Source organism: Topomyia yanbarensis, chromosome 1, assembly GCF_030247195.1.
Source record: "Topomyia yanbarensis strain Yona2022 chromosome 1, ASM3024719v1, whole genome shotgun sequence".
NCBI lineage: Eukaryota > Metazoa > Arthropoda > Insecta > Diptera > Culicidae > Topomyia > Topomyia yanbarensis.
The window spans coordinates 46,345,786-46,367,326 of NC_080670.1; the positions used below are offsets into that span (position 1 = coordinate 46,345,786).

At 41.4% G+C, this 21,541-nt stretch overlaps 2 protein-coding genes across 3 annotated transcripts in view; one reads left to right on the forward strand and one right to left on the reverse strand.

The window, feature by feature from the left end:
- LOC131677531 (uncharacterized) overlaps positions 1–21,541 on the forward strand; it is a 462,464-nt gene that overhangs the window by 260,255 nt on the left and 180,668 nt on the right. The window contains exon 3 of one of the 2 annotated variants that reach the window (XM_058957393.1): positions 7,145–7,199. The exons of the other annotated variant lie outside the window; for it this stretch is intronic. The gene's annotated coding sequence lies outside the window, so the exon portion shown is untranslated. The remainder of the gene's footprint in view (positions 1–7,144; positions 7,200–21,541) is intronic. 2 annotated transcript variants of the gene reach the window in all.
- The window catches only part of LOC131677534 (autophagy-related protein 16-1), a 405,805-nt gene that overhangs the window by 186,835 nt on the left and 197,429 nt on the right, over positions 1–21,541 (reverse strand). The window lies entirely within an intron of this gene.

Genomic DNA, 21,541 nt, shown 5'->3' on the forward strand with positions numbered 1-21,541 from the left:
CAACCGAATAAATTTGTCTTCAAAATTAAAAACACGTCGTCCCATTTTAAATGTCTTCAAAATGAAGACAAATCTTCAAATCTGGCATCTCTGCTTCTGATATACACAAATCTAGATCTTGATTCAAAACGTCATATCTAGCAATGAGAAATTCTCTTTGTTTCTTTAGTTTTTTGACATCTCATTTACCAGAACAAATGCAAAGCCAACCCACTGAGACGTCCAAAAAATTGTTTCAAAATCGTTCAACACGGATCCAACGATGGACGTTTGTTGAACGGTTATTTGGACGTCGTTCAAATTGGTCCAACGAACGTCCTTCATTGGACGATTTTGAAACCAACCGTTCTTAGAGGGAAACCAAAGAAATTCGGTTTATTTCACTCGCGAAATAATTCACCACTATACCTTTTTTAACGTGAATAGAAGGCTTATGATTTCATTTTTTCATATACATCGATGGCGGACGTCCTCACGAGTACACTCGTATAGTCTATAAACCTCAACTATTTTTTCTTATGGCTGAAAAAAAAATTAGCCTACAGACTGACAAATGATGGTGTAGAAAGCGCGCCCAGTAAAGTTCAGCCGGAAACGAACTGGAGTTCTGGCTGGTTCCAGTTGGAATACGAAGCCGGAATGCGAACTGGAACCAGCCGGAATTCCGGTTCATTTCCGGCTGAGCTTAACCCCAGATAAACTCATTCCGGAACCGGTTCGTATTTCTGAATGGAATCATTATGGATTCCAAATCAAATGCAACAACCGATTCCAACTCAGAATCGGTTGTTGCATTTGATTTGGGATCCATACTGACTCCATTCAGGATTCCGAATGGTTTGACCGGGCATACCCAGTAAAGTTCAGCCGGAAATGAATTGGAATTCTGGCTGGTTCCAGTTCGTACACGGGCTCCAGCGACACAACCGATTCTAACTAGAATCGGTTGTGTCACTGGAGCCGGAATACGAACTGGAACCAGCCAGAATTCCAGTTCATTTCCGGCTGAGCTTAACTGGGTACACGTTTGCCCTAGAGCACTCTAGTTAGATTGTGGCCAAGAGGCCATGACGTATCCAAACGAATATGAAATTTGACGTATTCACAATAGAAATGTCTAGGGTTACCACCCCTCCGGGTTTGACCCGGAGACTCCGGTTTTCGGGAGCGATCTCCGGGCTTTACATCAATTTCTCCGGGTTTGATGGGAAGAAGAATATTTTCATTTTTTTAATTAATTGATTCTTTACAAAATATTTGAAAAGTATAAGTTAACTGTTACTCTGGTGATTTATTTTGTCCGACTAACCCTTCGTTTCGAGGTGGCGAAGAAATGTTGCCGATTTCTTTCACAAAGCAATGAATATGAAAAAATAAATCAAATTTACTACAAATTAAGGAAAGTAATATTTCGCTATATGCTACAATTGAAGTGTAGCATCCCACTAAGTCGCTCAAAATGTAAAAAATCATTTTGCTGCAATTTTACTAAATCACTTCACTGTTAGTGGTGCTTATCACCAGCTGCACCAAGGTATGGCGGATTTGTTCTAATCCAACTGACAAGGTCAACATCTAACGAGTTCTTCCGGCGTTGTTGCTACTCCTGCAGCCACCCTTAAATGTTGGCTAGGGAGGTGATGAAAAACCGACACCAAATAGTGCTTCCCATGTGATGCCGCAGCCTCCTTTGCTCTCCTTTTCCTGTTAGTTATGGAGGAGAGATATGCTCGTTCGACTTAACCTCCACAGCGAGAGTAGCTGGTGCTTTTGTATTCTTGGGACTCAGTTGGGGAAGTGTAATACTACACCACATTCAACCGACAAACCGTTCTCAAATGTGAAAAATTTACAGCTTTACTGTAACGTAGTGATAAAAAGCAATTAAATTGCTCTAAAATGCCGAGCAATCGCTTTAATTCCAATTTCCGTCTAGTTCTATTCAAAATCCACAACCCCCCAGGTCAGTGAAAATCTCCGGGTTAAAGCTTCTCCAGAGGTGGCAACCCTAGAAATGTCAGATTTCTGCTCGTTTGGATACGTCAAACGCGTCTTGGCCGCACTCTAACTAGAGTGCTCTAGTTTGCCTGGGTCCCGGTCAAACCATTCGGAATTTGATTCGGAAATCTGAATGGAGTCATTATGGATTCCAAATCAAATGCAACTACCGATTCTGAGTCGGAATCGGTTGTTGCATTTGATGTGGAATCCATAATGACTCCATTCAGAAATCCGAACCGGTTCCGGAATGAGTTTAACTGGGGTATGGCATGGCAGCAGGGACGAACCGAAAAGTACACACGGGTCACTCATACCCAGTTAAACTCATTCCGGAACCGGTTCGGATTTCTGAATGGAGTCAGTATGGATTCCAACTCAAATACAACAACCGATTCTGACTCAATCGGTTTCAGAATCGGTTGTTGCATTTGAGTTGGAATCCATACTGAATCCATTCAGGATTCCGAATTAAATTCCGAATGGTTTGAACGGATATGAGTGCGGGTAGCACAAGTGAGCAAAGAGTGCCAATATTAGTTGAGGCCAGAGATGCCAGATGTGAAGGCATGTCTTCATTTTGAAGACATTTGAAATGAAATGAATACTTACATTACATAAAAAGGTTTTAGACTTCTATTAAACTATAAAAGCTTCGGCTTTTCAGAATTCGGAGTTCTGACTCGTTTCTGGAATAATCCTTGCTCAAAAGCAACAACCGATTACGAGTTACTGTTATGAAATGTGAGAACATTTGAAGAATATATCCGGTATCCCCGATTAAAATATAATATGTACTGAAAAGCCGTTTTATAGCGCTTCGCGCACTTAAAAGGTGCGATTAAAGAGCGGAAAGGCTTATAAAAGTTCGCTTTTCATCGATTACTATTGTAGCCTATTACCGCACATGTTCATTATCAACTGAGGAGTAGCATCATGGACCAAGCCATCTATATCTAAAAGCGTTTTTATACTCTCACGGCAAATGCCGTCAATAACAATAATGCCTTTGATTGTAGTGACAACAAAGGTGAAATTGTGATCGATGCTTGAGTTTAACGCTGATTGGACAATCATAATCACTATTTAAGAGTATGTTACCTTCTGTTCTATGCGTCAATTTCTCTTTTTCTACATTTGTTATTAGTACTAAATGCAAAAAAATAATAATCAGCTGACTATATTGAACATGGACAATTGAGTTTTCTATTGAAATATTAAAAATATAGCTAATAATGACTTTTTTATTCCCTTCGATTATCATAATTTTCAACAATTCAAGCTATATGATTCTATCTGCAAATGAGAGTCTCTATTTATTGTTTCTATCGATTATTATCATAAAAGTTTTCAATAAATTTAAATTTCTGACAGCTCATTTATAACCACAAAAACAAAGTCAAGTCAAAGAAAATTGTTTTGATCACGAAAAACCTAACCTTAACCGGAAAGGGGCCATACACTAATTACGTAAGGGCATATGGGGCGAGGGGGAGTTTCAAAATGTCTTACAAATTCTTATCTGAGGGGGAGGGAGGGTTCGTCCCTTCTCATGTAATATCATAAAACATGCATGAAAAATGAAATCAATAAGAAAAATATACTTTTCATAAGAAAAGAAACTATTTCTTATTTGTGCCATGAACATTTTGTATATCAAACAATATAAGCACATATTGTACATCATGGTCAAGGAAAGCCGGACCTCGAATTGAAGTGTTTTACAGCGGCAGAATATGATTGTTAAATTAGTTATGGAATTTTGTTGATTGTTGACAACGTGAGGAGCGGCTTAATTGTCGATGGTTTTGGAACAGTTACAGCAATTTCTTGACTCTTGGAGGTACATTGTTCTGATCAAGAACTGGAGTCACAATCTGTCTTACAAGTTAAGAAGTGTTGATACCCTTACAGGTGGAACTCAGAATAAATTCACACCAGAAGAGATTATAAATTCTTTTGAGTTCTACATCACAAGGAAATAGATTCAGAGAAAAAGGAATATAGCGAATCAAATTTGCTGAACATCTGCAAAAAAAAAATAATCTGAAATTTCTACTGGGCGAGATTAGGATAAATTACTTAAATTACTTGGATAAATAAAATTACTGCAGATGATTATAGTTAAATTTTGTCCTGAATTTTCTATTAATAGTTTTCGCTATCGTATAATTTACTGAATAAAAAAAATGATTTTTTAATTACACAAATCGTGATAAGATCTTATGTAGGGGAATCTTACGAACTCTTATCTGGGGGGCAGGTTGAAAAGTACCAAAAAAGCTTTACGTAATGCAATACGTATTTTGCTTTTTTTCTTCATATTCTTCCTTTTGGTTCGAAAAAATGACAACTAACTCAAGAGCAACAATGCGAGATCTTAGTATGCGTATTTTAAACGTCAGATATGTTAGATGATTTAATATTGAGGGTTTGAGACATCCACAGAAACGTACACACTGCATCAACTGCTTACTAAAGGCCGAACTAAGGTCGCCAGAATTTTTTTTGTGTAACTAGTACATGTATTTGCTATATGCGGTAGTAATAAGCCTCCTATTTTGGTTTAATCGCAAGAACAGTTTTTAAAACACAATTTAATTGATAATAACAGCTCATTACACGAATTTAATCAATTCTGTAATCTAAAAAGAATTTTTGAATTTTATTGAACGTGGAGAATTTGGCACCACTTGCATCTGGTATACTCAAACGGCACAAGACGTTGCATAACATAGGGCTGATTTTTGGAATAACTTGTGAACTCATTCAGCTCTTTATTATGCAAATTTGCGATATTATGACAGATTGGCTGAGCGCGGCGCTTCATGAAGCGCGGCCTTCCTTTCGATCGGCCGCATGGAATTATGGGCAAATGCGTTAATACTTAGTTATCTACTGCGACAACTGCATAATAATGGAGAAAATAGGATACATATCTTACCTCAACACAAAGTAAAAGAACTGCCGAAAAAACAGAAAAAAATGAAAACCTTTTATTCTATTGCGAAAAAACTAGCAGTGCTTCAAAAGAAAACCTGATTGGCTTGGTTGGCTCCAGAATTTGATAAATTCGATGGCCCAATATTCGTGATCTAACCTAGGATATTGACCGTCAGATGGCACGAGAGTGAAATGATGATGCTTTTTTTCATCTGTCAAAACGCATCGAAAAGTAAATTTTTAATTTGACATTTGATAGACAATGGCGTCTCCGCATATTTCTCGCTATGAGGATAACTACAAACAGGATATTTTTTCGAAGAAGCATTAAAAAATTTAACTTGTTTTAAATTGTTTTGTTGCCGTGGGCAGAACCGTATACATTTGTGGATAGGTCTGTGGTACAGACACTTTATACACAGACTAGCGAAGTGTCAAAAAGTGCAGCCAAACGGACTGTCAAAAAGTACAGCCAAACGAGCATGAAGGTATTGAGAGGGGAAGTAAAGGGGGAAGCCCATCTAAAGCGTATGGGATCTTCCGTAATGCCAGGAAATGTCCATGGTTGCTAGTTTTACTGTTTTTGCTTCTGCATGTCTGTGTATAAAGTGTCTGTAGTCTGTGGGATAGCAAACGTGTCACATAAAAAAAATGATTAGGGGAATTCAGATTTCTGACAGCTTATTTACAACTACACCAAAGCAGTTTGGTTTGTTTTCATCACGAAATACCGAACTTCCACCAATTTTTACAGTGCAGTTACAGTGATTTTTATCATTAACAAAAAATTTCGATATTTTTTTCTAAGAAAATAGACAAGCTGGAAACCAAGCAGTGCTCCCAAAGAAAGGTTAAAATATGGGTTGGCTTAGTCATCCTCCTGTGAGAGGTATGCGGAAAGAAAAGCAGACAAAATGGTAACCCTCAATTTCATTGTTGAAATCTAGCAGTGCTCCCAAAAAGAGATAGATTGGCTCGACTGATTCACTAATTTGACAACTTCGCTGGCTGAATTGACCTTTCTACTCTCGTTAAAAAGGAGACGGTGCCGAATTATTCCTGAGAAAAACAAAAAAGCTTGGACTGCAAAAACCAGATTAGGTATTTCGTGAGCCAAACAAACCAAATTCCTTTGGTTTGACTTTGCATTTGTGGTTGTAAATGAGCTGTCAGAAATGTTAATATGGCGTCTTCGCATATCTCTCCCTAATTAATAAACGATCAATGATCAATCATCAACCAGTAGTAGCCTTTACTCATCCACGTTCTGAAGAAATTTGATTGGGTTCCCCCCAGACCGATGCCGGTCGATTGAGATATATGAATCGAAGAAGAAATGCCCTCCGGTTTCGAAAAAAAATCATAGAACAGTAGGCAGGTAGAGCTTCACAAGAGCCACTCATAAATCCAACGGTTTTTGTCCTCTGTGACGTTGTGGGAGGAAGCAATCAAAGCCACCGGTACAACCGTATTTATTGACCAATTTGGTCCTCCTTCAAGCACACAATTACAAAGTAGGTACCTAACTGTTCCTGTTTAGTTAGGAAACCAAAGCATTCCAATACCGTACACCCATCTGAAGCGGGTAGCTTTTCAGCTGTCCGTACTTCATCTTGTGGCAAGGCTCTTCAAACACCCATCGCGGAGCCCTAGCGCCACTTCCCGTTTTCCCCCATTGTGACTGTCGGGTGGTTCTTCACTGACGGCAAAAATCGTACCCAAAACTCATTACTCACATTTGATTTATGGATCCGGTGAGAATAAATCACGGCTCGAGAACCCTGGAGAAAAAACAAAGACGCGCGCGCGCTCACACTCCATTCGGAAGAAAGCCCCGTTCGGGGCCGTTTCGTGGACCGATTCACGACCGAGCCGATGATGGGCCAATTTTGATTAAAAGCACACTTTAACCGAAAGAAGAAGGCACCTTCCGGGTATCGATCCTCGCGGCACGAAACTAGAACGACCGCAAATCTATCGATCTCGTTAAGAACTACGCCTCGCGCACATCCGAGATTTACGGGCATTAGACATTCGATCCTGCTGCGATTTATGGCATGATTTACGACCTGTTAATTCTAGCACTTGATCAGACCTTTGCCTTCACTATTGAACTATCTTTCTGTTTTTAGCAGACACTTAAGGTTAATTTACTAACATTTCCTTTGTTTTTTTTCCTCCTGTCTATCTCGTTTTCCCACAGATTCACCACCGCCGCACTTCACTGCTGAAAGACAACATAAGCAAATAGCAATCAGGTAAGCCATTCAGTTAGCCCTGTCAGTAGGCGCTTTCTCGATCTTGATACGGCCATTCATAGCCGGCGGGTCCAACCCTGTCAACGGGTTGTCATAATATGTACTTTGCTCACTCGTGTCACGGGAAGCGCGATTGCAGATCGTTGATAATCGATTATGACTGGTTTGGAGGGGGTCTCGGGACGAGTGGAGGACCGATCTGGGCAACGGTGACGAGGATGATGATGATGATGATGGTGGAGTTTAAATTTCTATAGAATTTCGAAAAGAATGAACTTCCGTTGTGTAATCAGACGCTGTTGGAGAAAGGTGACTTTTTGAGTATCTTGATTAGATCGTTGCTAGTCAAACTAGTATGAGTTATTCAACTATTTAGAAAGTTGTATGATGAATGACTTTTTGATTACGTTTGTCGATGACGGATTAAGGTGATCTATAAATAAAGTGTCGACATTCCTAACAAAGCGAGAGCCAATAACGGATTATTTCCACTAGTCTTCGTAGAATACTATGAACGAGAAGCAAATGGAACAATACGGTTAAATTAAAGACCACAATGATTTCATTTGTATTAAATGCCGTACGACTATATAATTAAATGCGGCATGGTTTTTGCAATTTTCCTCATTAGCCGTTCGGTATATTTCCGCCCTATTTTATGCAATAATCCTCTGATCATGGATGACCACATTGATTTTCTGTTAATAAAACCCCAATAATGCTCAATTGGTGAAAAACTGAATGCGCATTTTTTTCGGCTAGAGGTCCTGCCAATATTTCTCCGGCCTGCGGTGAGAAGTAGTGTATGATGATTTATTGCTGCAGATACTCCAGCTTATAATCCGGCAAGTTCATGATTTTTCCAGGCGATAAAATAGGCGTTCTGGAATCGCAGTTTCAGATGCCTTGCCAAATCGTCAGCTTTTTGGCAAAAAGTTTGGTCCCCTACCAGGAAAGATCCTCAGTATCAGCACTAGCCCGGCAAATGTCCAATACACTGAGAATTGGCTGCACAGTATTTTCAAAAAGAAGTAGAGCATTCCGCAAAAAAGGTTGCATTGTGAATGCTTCGTTTTACCATAGGTATATATAACTGGACGCGTACGGCTTCAGGACCGAATTATTCTATCATTTTTAGATGATCTTGAGATCCAGTTTTGGTGCTTAAAAATCCAAATCTTGAGGGTTTTGAGTAAATTCTCCATATTAACAAATTGGGTTCGCATTAGAAAAACTCTAGAAAGAGAACTGCGGAGACTCCATTTTGGATCGATTGGATTCGCGTTTAGCTGTCAAAAAACGAATCCAATCGAACATTGCCTATCCTTATAACATTGGACATGTTGCCATACAATGCCGGGGCATAAGTTGCCAAAAATGCTGTTTTTTTCTCCGCAGTTCTCTTACTAGAGTTTTTCTAGTTCGCATCGAGTTCCAAATTTCAAATTTTCAGGCTAGTGTTTTCCAATTGTAAAATCTCCGGATTCGCGTTTTAAATCATTTTTTATGCTTTTATTATCGAAAATCAACAACTTCATAAAGAAAGAAAATAAAATGGAAAACAGCGACTGTTTACCATACTATATTTCGTCATAAGGGGCAAAACCAATTTTTCTCCACTAAGGAAAAAATTGAATAAAACCGATTTTATGCAAAAAAAATCTACAGCTAAATGAGCTATATAATTTGCGGTTCAACTTCGTTTCATCACAATCTGACACAAACTTAGTCACAGAATACCGACTCATTTTTTCTGAAGCGTAAATCCAACTCTAGCTTAATCATGTCACTAAGTTAGTGCCGGATTCTGATAAGACGAAGTCGAAACACAAGTTCCATAACTATTTTAGCAACCGTTTATCTAACTTGGCATTGGTGCTTTCTACCGAGAGTTATTGTATATTTGGCATTGCATATTTGACTGGTTGGATCATACGAGTAGCTTTAATATTGAAACCGTAGTCACTGGCTTAGAAACTACCTTAAACAAAAAAACTATTAGTTGTGGTAGCGATATTCGTATACACGCAAAGCAAAATAAAGCTATTTTTAACCATAAATATATCAGTACGTTAAACAATTTCGTAAACAGTCATAATACCAAATATCATTTTTTGTCCAAATTGCCGAAATATGAAAAATCGAATGAATTTCACATTACCTTAAATAGTGCTGAAATATCGGTCATTTGGTAAGTTTTAACTGTACACAAAGTTGATTAAAACAAGATCGTTAAAATTCAAATTATTGGAAAAAAACGTCCAGAACTTCTTTGCCAGAGATAGAACTCACCATAACAAACAGTTACTCGAATGAACTGACCCCTAAAGAAAACCTTTGTCAGTCAACAAGCTCACCGCTTGTGACAGAAAACAAACGAAAGATACTACGTGTCTACTATAGAAGTCCCATTACCGCCAAATGCGAATGAAATGAATGAACGACCAAATTAATTGGAAAGTGGAACAGTTGAGCAAGGTGAAAATTGAGCTTGTGCTGCCCGTAGTGTCCCACATACAACTACATCATACAAGGAATGTAGTACTGATTAATTTCTTAGTCGAGGCAGAAAGCTTCGTAGCGAAGAACAATATGAAACACTACGTCGAATATGAAAACATCAAAACCAACAACAATGATGCGACGGAAATTCGCCTACACGATTTGACATCGCCCACTAGCACAGATTATATTAAAAGATTCATGTCGAACTATGTAGATGTGATATCCGGCACAAACGATACTTGGAGAAACTTTTCCCCGATATTCTCAACGGTTTTCGGCTGCTGCGAATGCGGCTGAACCAACCCATATCTTCTTAATTGACTTTCGAGGGCAGATTGTGTCAAGGTGTTAACGTCATTCAAACAACGCTATGCACTTACTATGGGCCAGTTCTGTAATCAGATGGCACACCACGGTAAGTCATGCGCCAAAACAACTAAATAAAATTCATCTACTATGGCCAACACTAACAAACAACCTTCGACATCTGGTATTACACCACAGATTGTCAACCGAAAAATAAATGCCGGGCATACCATATTCTACGATATCCTAAAAATCAATAGCCAACATATCATGGGATATAATGAACAAGTAAAAAGACGGGTCTACCAGGGTAACTCGAAAATACAAAAAGCGCCAAACAGTGAAAACCAAAGCAGCTCTAGCAACGACGATATGGACGCAAACATGAGCGTGGGAGAAGGCAGACGGATCGATCAACAAGTAGCAGAGGACAGTGGCGTCGTAAGAAATTTTTTCGGGGAGGGGGGATGATATGAATATTTTTTGTGTATATACGAAAACATGTTCAAAAACATTCTGAGCAGGAAAAAAATGTACAAAAACCAACAACTCAATGAACGGGTTTGGGTGGTCACCCGACCCGCTAATACAATTAATTAAAGCTAGCTGTGAGTCTAGAATCAGTGCTCTTCCCCTACGAGGACAATCTGGGCGGCAAATTTCAGACTGTCTAGTTTACTGAGCCCATCAGTTCCCTTGTGCCATTTAGTACCACTTCCTCGTTGAGCTTCCCACTGGTTCGCGAACTACTCGGTTTAGTCCCCGACGATGGATCTAGTCTACTCCGACGAAGAATTCCCCGCGAGAGAAGTTCGAAAGCAAGCCAACCAGCCAGGTACCGAGGTCAGTTCGGCGATTCCAAAAGAGCAGGGCGTCCGGTTTGCTGGAGCGACTGGTGGTGTCTCGTCGCGGTCTACGCAGTCTAGTTCCCGGCGACTGTACGCTGCCGGAGAGTTCCCCGACGAAAGAAGTTCTCCCGAAACCGATTCTTCTTTGGTTTCAGTACCACAACTTCTTGACCGGCGCCATTTAGCGCCGCAACTTCTTTAAGCCCTTTAGTTCTCTTCTTGGGCCATTTAGTACTACTTCCTTGATGAGCCATTCAGCTCCTCAACTTATTCGCGAACTACTCGGTTTAGTCCCCGACGATGGATCTAGTCTACTCCGACGAAGAATTCCCCGGCGAGAGAAGTTCGAAAGCAAAAGCTTACGTTGACGGAGAGTTCCCTGGCGAAAAAAGTTCTCCAATACCGATTCTTCTTTGGTTTTCGCTATTTTTCTATCGGAACAACCGATGGGGTGCCGTGGTCGATCTGGCGATTCCGGATGGAGCGTGACGTTCGGTTCGCTGGCGCTTCGACGATTAATATTCGGGGCCCTGTTGCAGTCTACTCGACTAACCCTCGGCGGGGGATCTAGCTTATTCCTGCGGAGAGTTCCCTGGCGGTGATTGCTCTCCTGAAACCGTTACTCGATGTTCATCATGCCGTTGCCGCTGTAAGACGGTCATGATCTACATCATAACTCTGTTTACTGCGTTCCACCTCTTTACGTCGCTTGTCATTCTGTAGGCTACATTATCCGGGTTGATGTTCGGTCCTCCCGCTTTAAGTAGATCCCTGCGCGTCACTTCAAACCTCAGACATTGAAAGACCACATGCTCCGGTGTCTCCTCGACGTTCTCTCACTCCGGGCACAGTGGTGACGTTGTGTATCCGAACCGATGAAAATACTTCCTGAAGCAGCCGTGGCTCGATGGGAGCTGTTTCAGCTGGAAGGTAATCTCTCCGTGCTTTCTATTGACTCACGTCGACAGGTTTGGAAGAGCTGGTAAGTCCACTTTCCTTTCTCCGTATTGTCCCATTTCAGCTGCCACATCACCACCAAATCGACTCTTATCATCTTCCTCACGTTTCTGATGTTTCATTGATTGTAGCATTTGATATCCTCCGCCAGGTCGATGCAGATGGTACGCAATCGCAACTCGTACGACCACCAGCCGGAACGTCCTGTTCAGCTTTTCTCGGTTCCACTTGGTTTTCAACGCCGCACCCCAGGCAGGAGCTCCATATCGCAGTATCGATGACGAAACACTAGATAATAGAACGACATTTCGTAGGTGTAATCAACGTGGTTGTTAAAGCTCAACCGGTCGTCGAATCGCTTTGCAGTTGCTGACCAACAACACATCCGTCTTGTGGTGAGCTATCCAGCTCTCGATCGCATCTATTGCCTCCGTCACCGACACCTCCATTTCTTCAAGTGTCTCACTAATCACCGTTAGTGACACGCCGTCCACGAAACCCACTATTTTCACTTTTCCGGGCAGTCTTAAGACTCCATCGTACATCCCGGTGAGTTGGATAGAGAATGGAGCCCTGAGGAACGCCCGCTACGACTCGCGTTGCCTTCTGCCCTTTGTTCGTCTGGTACAGTAGTACTCTACTCTGGAAGTAGCCTGCGGCATTGGTCTATACGAGGCTGGATGGCCCGGTTTTTTTTCTGAAATGATGAAGACAAATTTGTTCGGATGTCTGACTGATTTCTGGCAGAATTCTGGCTCAAAAACAATAATGGATTCAGAATACAGGCCGTTGAAGATAAATTAAGACATTTTTATTGAAAGTGAAGACATTCGAAAAATATACCTGGTATCCCTGATATTTACCACGAACAACTAGTTCCACTCGAGCCTAATGCAAACAAGCTAATCATTGATGTTCTTGTTGCATGTCAGCCAAACCAACCACGCCCAACCCGATCGGATGCGAATACCATCAATAATCAGAGTGCATCTTCCAACGATGTCCCCCCTTCATAATTAGGTACACTGCTGACATTATGATTTGCCCTCCAGCTAGCTGTCATCCGGACAGTCAAACGATTAAAAGAGGGTGAAAGCGAAATAAAAACACCCTTACCATGCAACACGTTTTATGTCCCCCCTCAAGGTGTTGATCACACGTTAGGAGTGCATCCTTTCGGGCAGAAAATCTATAATTGCTAGTGTCGTTAGGCACGGATGCGCGCATCGCCTTCCCTCGGTGAGCTGATGTTCTTACATTAATTAGAACTTTATTACAAGGACAAATGATCCGATCTGCTTCCGCTGATGTCAACCCGGACTGACGGAAGCAATAAACGTCCGTTGTGAGTGTCTTCTCATTCGAATGCGCTCGATTAAATAGTCAAGGCGTATCTAAAATGGGTGCAAAAACGGACTAAAAGGAAACGTTTAATCCGTGCGCAGATCTGCGGCGAAGCAGTCGAACAAGCAGAACTACAATCGCAATAAACAGTAATAATATATGGCGAACATAACTTTTCATAACATCGCGATGCAAGGAGTTTGGTGCAAAAATGCATGCGCGTCCGAGAGAGAGACTGATCTCGAACCCTAATGGCTATAATTGTGTCATTTATTATAACTATTATTAATGCTATTATTGTTTTCGGGGAAACCTCCAGCATCTACGTTCGCTTAGATACCTTATTATTTAGCCAGATAGAGGAAAACATGAACACCAGGGATAAAAAAATGTAAATATTATGACGGTACTAACAATAACCAGCATCTGATAAGCGTCTGTCTGCGCTCGGTTCTCACTTGCACGCCCGGGTATGAGCGAAACCGGCCGCCCCAATGTCTCCAGGTGCCTCAAACTCTTTCCACACATACACACACACGTGCTGTATGTTTTTTCGACCCCCGGCAGAACGAAACGGTTGATTTCGGAGAGCCCCGTATGGATGCCACGCGGGGCCTGCCTGTGCACAGGTTATCGAGGAATTCCGATCTGTTCCGTTTCGTATTTAGAGGTACCGCACCGGGAACCGCACCAATGGAACGGCAATGGAAATTGTTGCCGAAACACGTGTATTCCGAGAGGGGCTTGGCGCAAGGGTAGGATGGAAACGAGGGGAAACACATCTTTAACAACGATGATTAAGTGGTGATAATCGTAAAATTAGAGGGTTTTTTTTTCTCTCTCTCTCTCTGATTGAGGTCGGCCCAACGGGTATCGGCGATATGGATCTTAATTTGGCAATTTTGTTCGATGCTTTGTTAAAAGCAAACATCGGCACAGGGCCGAAAGGGATCACGATGCAAAGTTGGTGGTAAGAATGATTGGAACGGAGGGTCCGTGGACTGTGTGTGTGTCCTTCCTGTCTCGGAACTTGCTTAGAGAGGGAGATTCTTAGCAAAAATATTCGATTCACAAGGTTTCAGCAACAAGTAAAAGAAAATTTGTAAATGAGAACGGTTTGAATGAAATTGTAATATCAAAGGATAAATTTTTACCTTCTGTGGTCTGGATATTTAGTGATTAGTTTGCGAAATGTATGGGTCTAATAATAAAATGATTCCAAATCAAGATGGCAGCTTCTGATAACCTTAAAATAGTGAAAAAATAGTATCATCAATATGGGCATCATATTAAAGGTGGTAGGTGATGAAAATTGATGATTGACGCCATTTTGAAAACCAAAATAGTAGCTTCCGGTCATTACAAAACAGTGAAAATCATCAGCAATATGGGTGTTATATGGAAGACGGTAGTCAGTAGATGATGGAAATTGATGATTAACACAATTATGAAAACCAAGATGGCAACTTATAATTACCATAGAAATGTATTATTTGAAAAACTAACAAGTTTTAGTTACCATATTGTATTCGGTGCGAGTTATACTTATAATTAACAAACATTTTATATAACTGCTGCATGAAGTGAATGCTATCAATATACACACACATGTACGTTAGTTTTTCAACATAATCAAAGCGACTACATCAAATAAGTTGCGGAGAACTATTCATGTTCATCGATGATAAGTGGAAGCCGACATACTGACATCCTAAATAACTTTAAACATCGATTTCCACCATTATATTTCTTCCCGCTTTCTAAAGAACCCCATGGCATTATAGAGCTTTCGAAGGCTATTATATGCAGAAGTTGTCATCTGAAATTTTAAAATGGTTTCACTCATAAATTTCCGTCATCATTCCGACTGTCACCTTTTAAATCATACCCACATTGATGATGGTTTTTAATGATTTTTGGTAACGTCATATTCAATCATCAGCCCCCCCCCCCCTACAAGTGATATTGATGATGGTTTCCACTTTTTATGGTAACCGGAAGGTGCCACTTTGGATTCCAAAATGGCCTGAATCATCATTTTCGACCAACCCCTTTTAGCAGACACCCATATTGATGATGGTTATCTTTTATAGTTACTGGAAGCCGCCAACATGAATTTCAAACTGGCCTCATTCATCGATTTCCATCATCTGCTGAGCAGAATTCAAAATGGATTCAATCGACCGTCATCTACTCACCAGCCCCTTTCAAATGACACCCATAATGATGATAATTTAGACTTTTTTGTGGTTACCAGAAGTCACCATCTTTTATTTCAAAATGGCCTCAACAATCCATTTCCGGCATCTGCTGACCACTCCCTTTGAAATGATACCCATATTGACAGCAATTTTCACTGTTTCGTGGTAACCGAAAACCGCCGTCTTGTATTTCAAAATGGCCTCAACCACCAAATTCCCTGAACCGGAATTCTGGCTAGTTCCAGTTCGCATTCCGGCTCCAGTGACACAACCGATTCTAGTTAGAATCGGTTGTGTCACTAGAGCCCGTGTACGAACTGGAACCAGCCAGAATTCCAGTTCAATTCCGGCTGAGCTTTACTGGTTTAGAGCACTCTAGTTAGAGTGCGGCCAAGACGCGTTTGACGTATCCAAACTAGAGCACTCTAGTTAGAGTGTGGCCAAGAGGCCATAGCGTATCCAAACGAACATGAAATTTGACGTATTTCTATTGTGTATACGTCAAATTCCATGTTCATTTGGATACGTCGTGGTCTCTTGGCCACACTCTAACTAGAGTGCTCTAATCCAAACGAGCAGAAATCTGACGTATTTCTCTGGGACGGGACCTGCGGAAAGAAAAAAACGCGTGTCAAATTAATCCAGCACGCAAATGTCAGATTGAACCGGCTGTCCTCAGAGTGATTAAGTATTCTATTTGAAATTAAGTAAATGCTAATTTTTTTTCAAATATTTCAATAAATTAATCATTAGATCAATAATGATAGTGGAGATGATAGTGCTTTCATTAATTTCGAGATCGTTAATTCTTGTGAACTTCTCCCACTGTTCTCACAAATCGGGATTCACCGGAAAATGGTGAAAAGTCATCTCCGGATTTTTCGCTTTACTACGACCGCAATTTTTGACCTTGCACTTCATGATAACCCAGTTAAGCTCAGCTGGAAATGAACCGGAATTCTGGCTGGTTCCAGTTCGTATTCCGGTTCCAGTGACACAACCGATTCTAGTTAGAATCGGTTGTGTCACTGGAGCCCGTGTTCGAACTGGAACCAGCCAGAATTCCAGTTCAATACCGGCTGAGCTTTACTGGGAATGGATTCACAAAAAAAAAATATGTAAGTTCAATTCTTGTTTATTCTTTAAAAAAGTCATGTCATTTCTTGAACTACACCAAGTATTAGTGTGTGTGAATCGAAAAAGTAAGATATAACAAACAAAAAGAAAGAATAAGAAAACACGAATCCGCAGGTCCCGTCCCAGGTATTTCTATTGTGTATACGTCAAATTTCATGTTCGTTTGGATACGTCATGACCTCTTGGCCACACTCTAACTCCCGGTCAAACCATTCGGAATTTGACTCGAAATCCTGAATGGAGTCAGTATGGATCCCAAATCAAATGCAGCAACCGATTCTGAGTCGGAATCGGTTGTTGCATTTGATTTGGAATCCATAATGACTCCATTCAGAAATCCGAACCGGTTCCGGAATGAGTTTAACTGGGCTAGAGTGCTCTAGTTATCCTCATAGTCAGAGATGTGCGGAGGATAAAAACAGACAAATAGGGATCTTTAGGGGTGTGCGGGTTAAGGCATATTCTGATGCAGATTAGTACCGTGAGTTAATATCTCAGTCCTTTTTCAATTTTTTGGCCCGAAACTATTGAAAAAAACATTTTTTAGTTTGTTTCCTTTTAGGACAATAACACATCCAAACCCATGCGACTTGCACGACCCTATAGGTTGCCTTATCAGATCTACCATAGTTTGCAGATGAAACTTGGGATGGCAGGTTGCTAGCGGATTGAAAAAGTACCAGATCATGCTGTGTGGGGTGCTGTCCCGGTTAACAATGAGGCGAACGAGATATTTGCAGATACGTCATTTAGTAGGACAACTGTCAGTTTGCTGGTTGAGTTTAATTTGGTTTTTTTAAATTTAAAAATCATAAAAGAATAATTAAGGTTTAAGAATGATATGAGTGTACTCGTAAGGACACCCGCTACCAATACATATGAAAAACTGGCACAATTTTTCCAAATTAAAGATCCCTATTGTGAACCTTTCATTCCATTGTTAAAAGTAAGCAGTGCTACCAAATAATGACTGGTTTGTATCGGCTGGCTCAAAAATTTGACAGTTTCGCTGGCTCAATATGGCGTCTTCGCATATATCTCGCTAGAGGATGACTACTACCCAGTTAAGCTCAGCCGGAAATGAACCGGAATTCCGGCTGGCTCCAGTTCGCATTCCGGCTCCAGTGACACAACCGATTCTAGTTAGAATCGGTTGTGTCACTGGAGCCGGAATACTAACTGGAGCCAGCCGGAATTCCGGTTCATTTCCGGCTGAGCTTAACTGGGTAATAAGTATAAAACCCAGTAAAGTTCAGCCGGAAATGAACTGGAATTCTGGCTGGTTCCAGTTCGTATTCCGGCTCCAGTGCAACAACCGATTCTAACTAGAATCGGTTGTGTCACTGGAGCCCGTGTACGAACTGGAACCAGCCAGAATTCCAGTTGATTTCCGGCTGAACTTTACTGGGAAGCGACGCAAAACCAGGGATTACTGGTATCTTTTTCAAATGTCCACATTTTATAGAAAATGTCTTCATTTGTCTTCAACGGCCAGGATTCTGAATCGGTTATTGATTTTGAGCCAGAATTCTGCCAGAAGTCAATTAGACATCCGAATAAATTTGTCTTCAAAATGAAAAACTCGTCTTCACATTTCAAATTGGAAGGTAAACAAACCGCTTCTGGGCCTGAGGGGAGGGTGATAAAAATACGAGATTTCAGTGTGCGTATTTTAAACGTCAGATCAATTATGCTTTGCGACAGCTCATTTACAACCACACAAGGCAAAGGAGTAACTCTAGTTTGTTTTCATCACGAAATACCTAACCTCAACCACTTCTTGCAACGCACAAAACGCCCCCCAATTCAAACGTCGGTCTATGTTCATAAAATAATCGAGATATCAGTTCTGGCATTTAACATTATTTAAAATGATCAGCTCTATCAAGGAAGTGTCAACAACCGAACTGAACCACTCCTACCATCACTTGAAACCAATAATTTATTTTCCGCAATACTCTTTCACCAATTATAACCTCATTTTAGCAGCTTCGGTCACTCATATGCCGTTTTCGCAGTGTACCAGTGTAATCGAGTGCACTGGTTTTGCACTTTGAGTCAATGGAACATACCCAGTTTTCTGTACTTCTGCTCGAAACTGCAAAACCAGTCCACTCCACTACATCGGTGCACGTCAAGCGAAAAGCCCAGAAGTTACGGCAAAAACTGTGGGTGCCGGGAATAAAGAAGTTGGCATCATTTTAAGCAGGGCTGTGCGTGCTTCTGTACATCAAATATCATTTTAGCACACGCGTATATAAATAGCGAGATCAGTACACACAGTATCAATTAAAAAACTATCCGTCCTCTTTCAACTGCGACAGCGACCGCACTAGTAGCGGCCTTGCTGGCAGTGTGTCCACCATCAAACCCCAGTGGCCGACAGTCAGTCCCACCCTAACATTGCCGTGCGGAAGAATTTTCGATTCATCTGTCATCAATATTTAATAATTTTTGTACTGAAATGAACACGCAAAACATGGCAGGCAGGCAGGTAGTCCGACTGGCATTTTTTTTTTCATTTGAAAAGCCATTTCCTTTCTATCCCCGCACGATGGGACACCCAGAAAAAGTCGCCCGAAGAGAGGGTCACAGCCGAGCGGCTTTGATCGGTTGTCTTTGATTAAGCTGTAGCTCACGCTCCTACCGACATAGCCTGGGTGCGCTGGGGGTTCTGGACGGGAGCGAGCGGGGAGAAAACGAAGATTTAATACTTTTCACAGTAAAGCGAAGCGCTTCCTTTCGCCGAACGTCGTTGTCGTCGTCGTTGAGCTCCGGCAGTTCTGGAGATCCTCCAGCGAGCCGAAAGAAGGCCAGCGAAAGCATTCCTCCGTTCGACACGACCAGCCGTTGAAACTTTCCAGCCATAGATTAGAACACGCGGGATATCATGCAAACACGTAACACGTGAATGGCTTTCGTCGTCGACGAGGGCCTCGTTTGCATCAGGTTTTACAGGTGGTTGGGGGAGTTCATCTACTACAACACAACAATGGTTCCCGGTAAGCGGGAGAGTGTGGCAGAAAAAACGGGGTTTGTTGTGTGCTATTATTCTTATTATTATTTTAAGACCCAAACCACGTGCGCGCGACACACAGCATTTCGTGGTGCACCGTTCAGCGCTTGGGAAGAAGCATAAGCTACATAAGCGGGAGATAAGATATACCGGAAGTGTTGTTGCTGTTCAACAGTGATGGCTTTATTCTGTGCGGGGCTGGGAGCGTATATGGTGTTGTGCAAGGGTCAAAGTTGATCGTGCATGGGTTGTTCTTTTTTTGCAGCTCCCAGGTTGTCGCACGATCGAGAAACGGTACGGCGCTAAGGGTGAATTGCGCCCGATCGGGGAATTTAGGTGGCCTGACCTTGAAACTGATCGTATGCTTTTTCGTTCCGAAAGCAGATGAATTTGGTGATTGTAACTACTAGAGGGAGCCAAGTGCGACTGTCTCCATCCCAGTTAAGGTCAGCCGGAAATGAACCGGAATTCTGGCTAGTTCCAGTTCGCATTTGTAGTATACACCAACGGGGAGGACCCACAGAATTTCGCAAAGAACATCGAAATACTCACTAATAAACTGACCAAAAGCTATATTAAGGAGCAAATTCCTGGCGAGGCAGCCACAAGAATGTCGCGCAAAGCAGCCATCCAAACTATGATAGAAGCCGCTACACACAAAGAGTGGTGTATACTACACATTCCGGTTCCAGTGACACAACCGATTCTAGTTAGAATCGGTTGTGTCACTGGATACCGTGTACGAACTGGGACCAGCCAGAATTCCAGTTCATTTCCGGCTGAACTTTACTGGGATGTATTCACTGACTGAAGTATGGGGTGACGCTCTAGCATATTGTTACCCACTACTTTGATCCGAACAAATGCTCATGGGTTCAAACATCAGTCAGCCACTTGAAAAGTGCATGCATATGATCCGTGCCAATTTTCACAACCATCAAAGCACCATAAAATGTTCTCAATAACCCATACATATACTAACGTATGGTTTTTATATGGGATCTACCGGACCATGGTGATGGTGTTTTCATAGGTTGAACCCATTTCAAACACTCATGTCCAACCCCATGAGTATGGGGGTAATATGGGCTTTACGTTTGTCGGGTACCTAAAGCAATACAATTCAACCAAATGGGCGAGATGATAAACTTTTCGTGTAAACAGTGTCATGCGGCATATAGTAGTTATAAGCACTTCCGCGCCGAATTTTACACAAATGTAGTAGTTAGTACTCATCTTCTCGGCTTAATAATTAAACACTATCCCTCTAGCATGCATTGCCATGACCCTATCCTTAACCCGATTTTAGGGCAAGCTTTTAGCACAGAGAACAGACGTCCATCTTCAGCACTCCATTTGTGTAAAATCTCTAACGGTTTCGAAGGTAGTTGGGATATCCAAACCAGATGCGCTACTGTCGCTATGTTTTTTTGTGGCTGAGTTCGACAGAATTGACAGCGGTTATTCCTCTACCCAGTCAAACTAGTCCTGAACCGGTTCGGGCTTCCAGCATGAATTCCAACTCAAATTCATGAACCGATAGAGTCGGAATCGGTTGTTTTTTTAGCAAGATTCCATACTGAATCCATTAAGGGTTTCGAACCGGTTTCGGAATGGATTTGGCGGATAGTTGGGATAGGTTGGTGTGGCGGCGCTATTGTTTATCGTATATTAATTCAAATGTTTACACACGCTTTTTAAATATTTTTGTTCGATCATGGATGTCTGTTCTATGTGCTTTTAGTATGCTGAACTTTAATAAAATATAGCCTGAAAATGAATCAGAATTCTGGCTGGTTCTAGTAAGTGTACAGGCATCAGTGACACAACCGATTCTAATTAGAACTAGACCCAGCCAGAATTCTTACTTAACTTACTGGGAACTTATTCCATTATAGATCACATTTTTTCGATAGACTATTAGTTCGCAATTTTCACTCGAATCAATTTTTCACGTAGGTCCACATCGCCAAAAACAGTTTTCCAAAAAGTTTTCAATATCGAGACAGACCTTTTCCAATTTTCAAT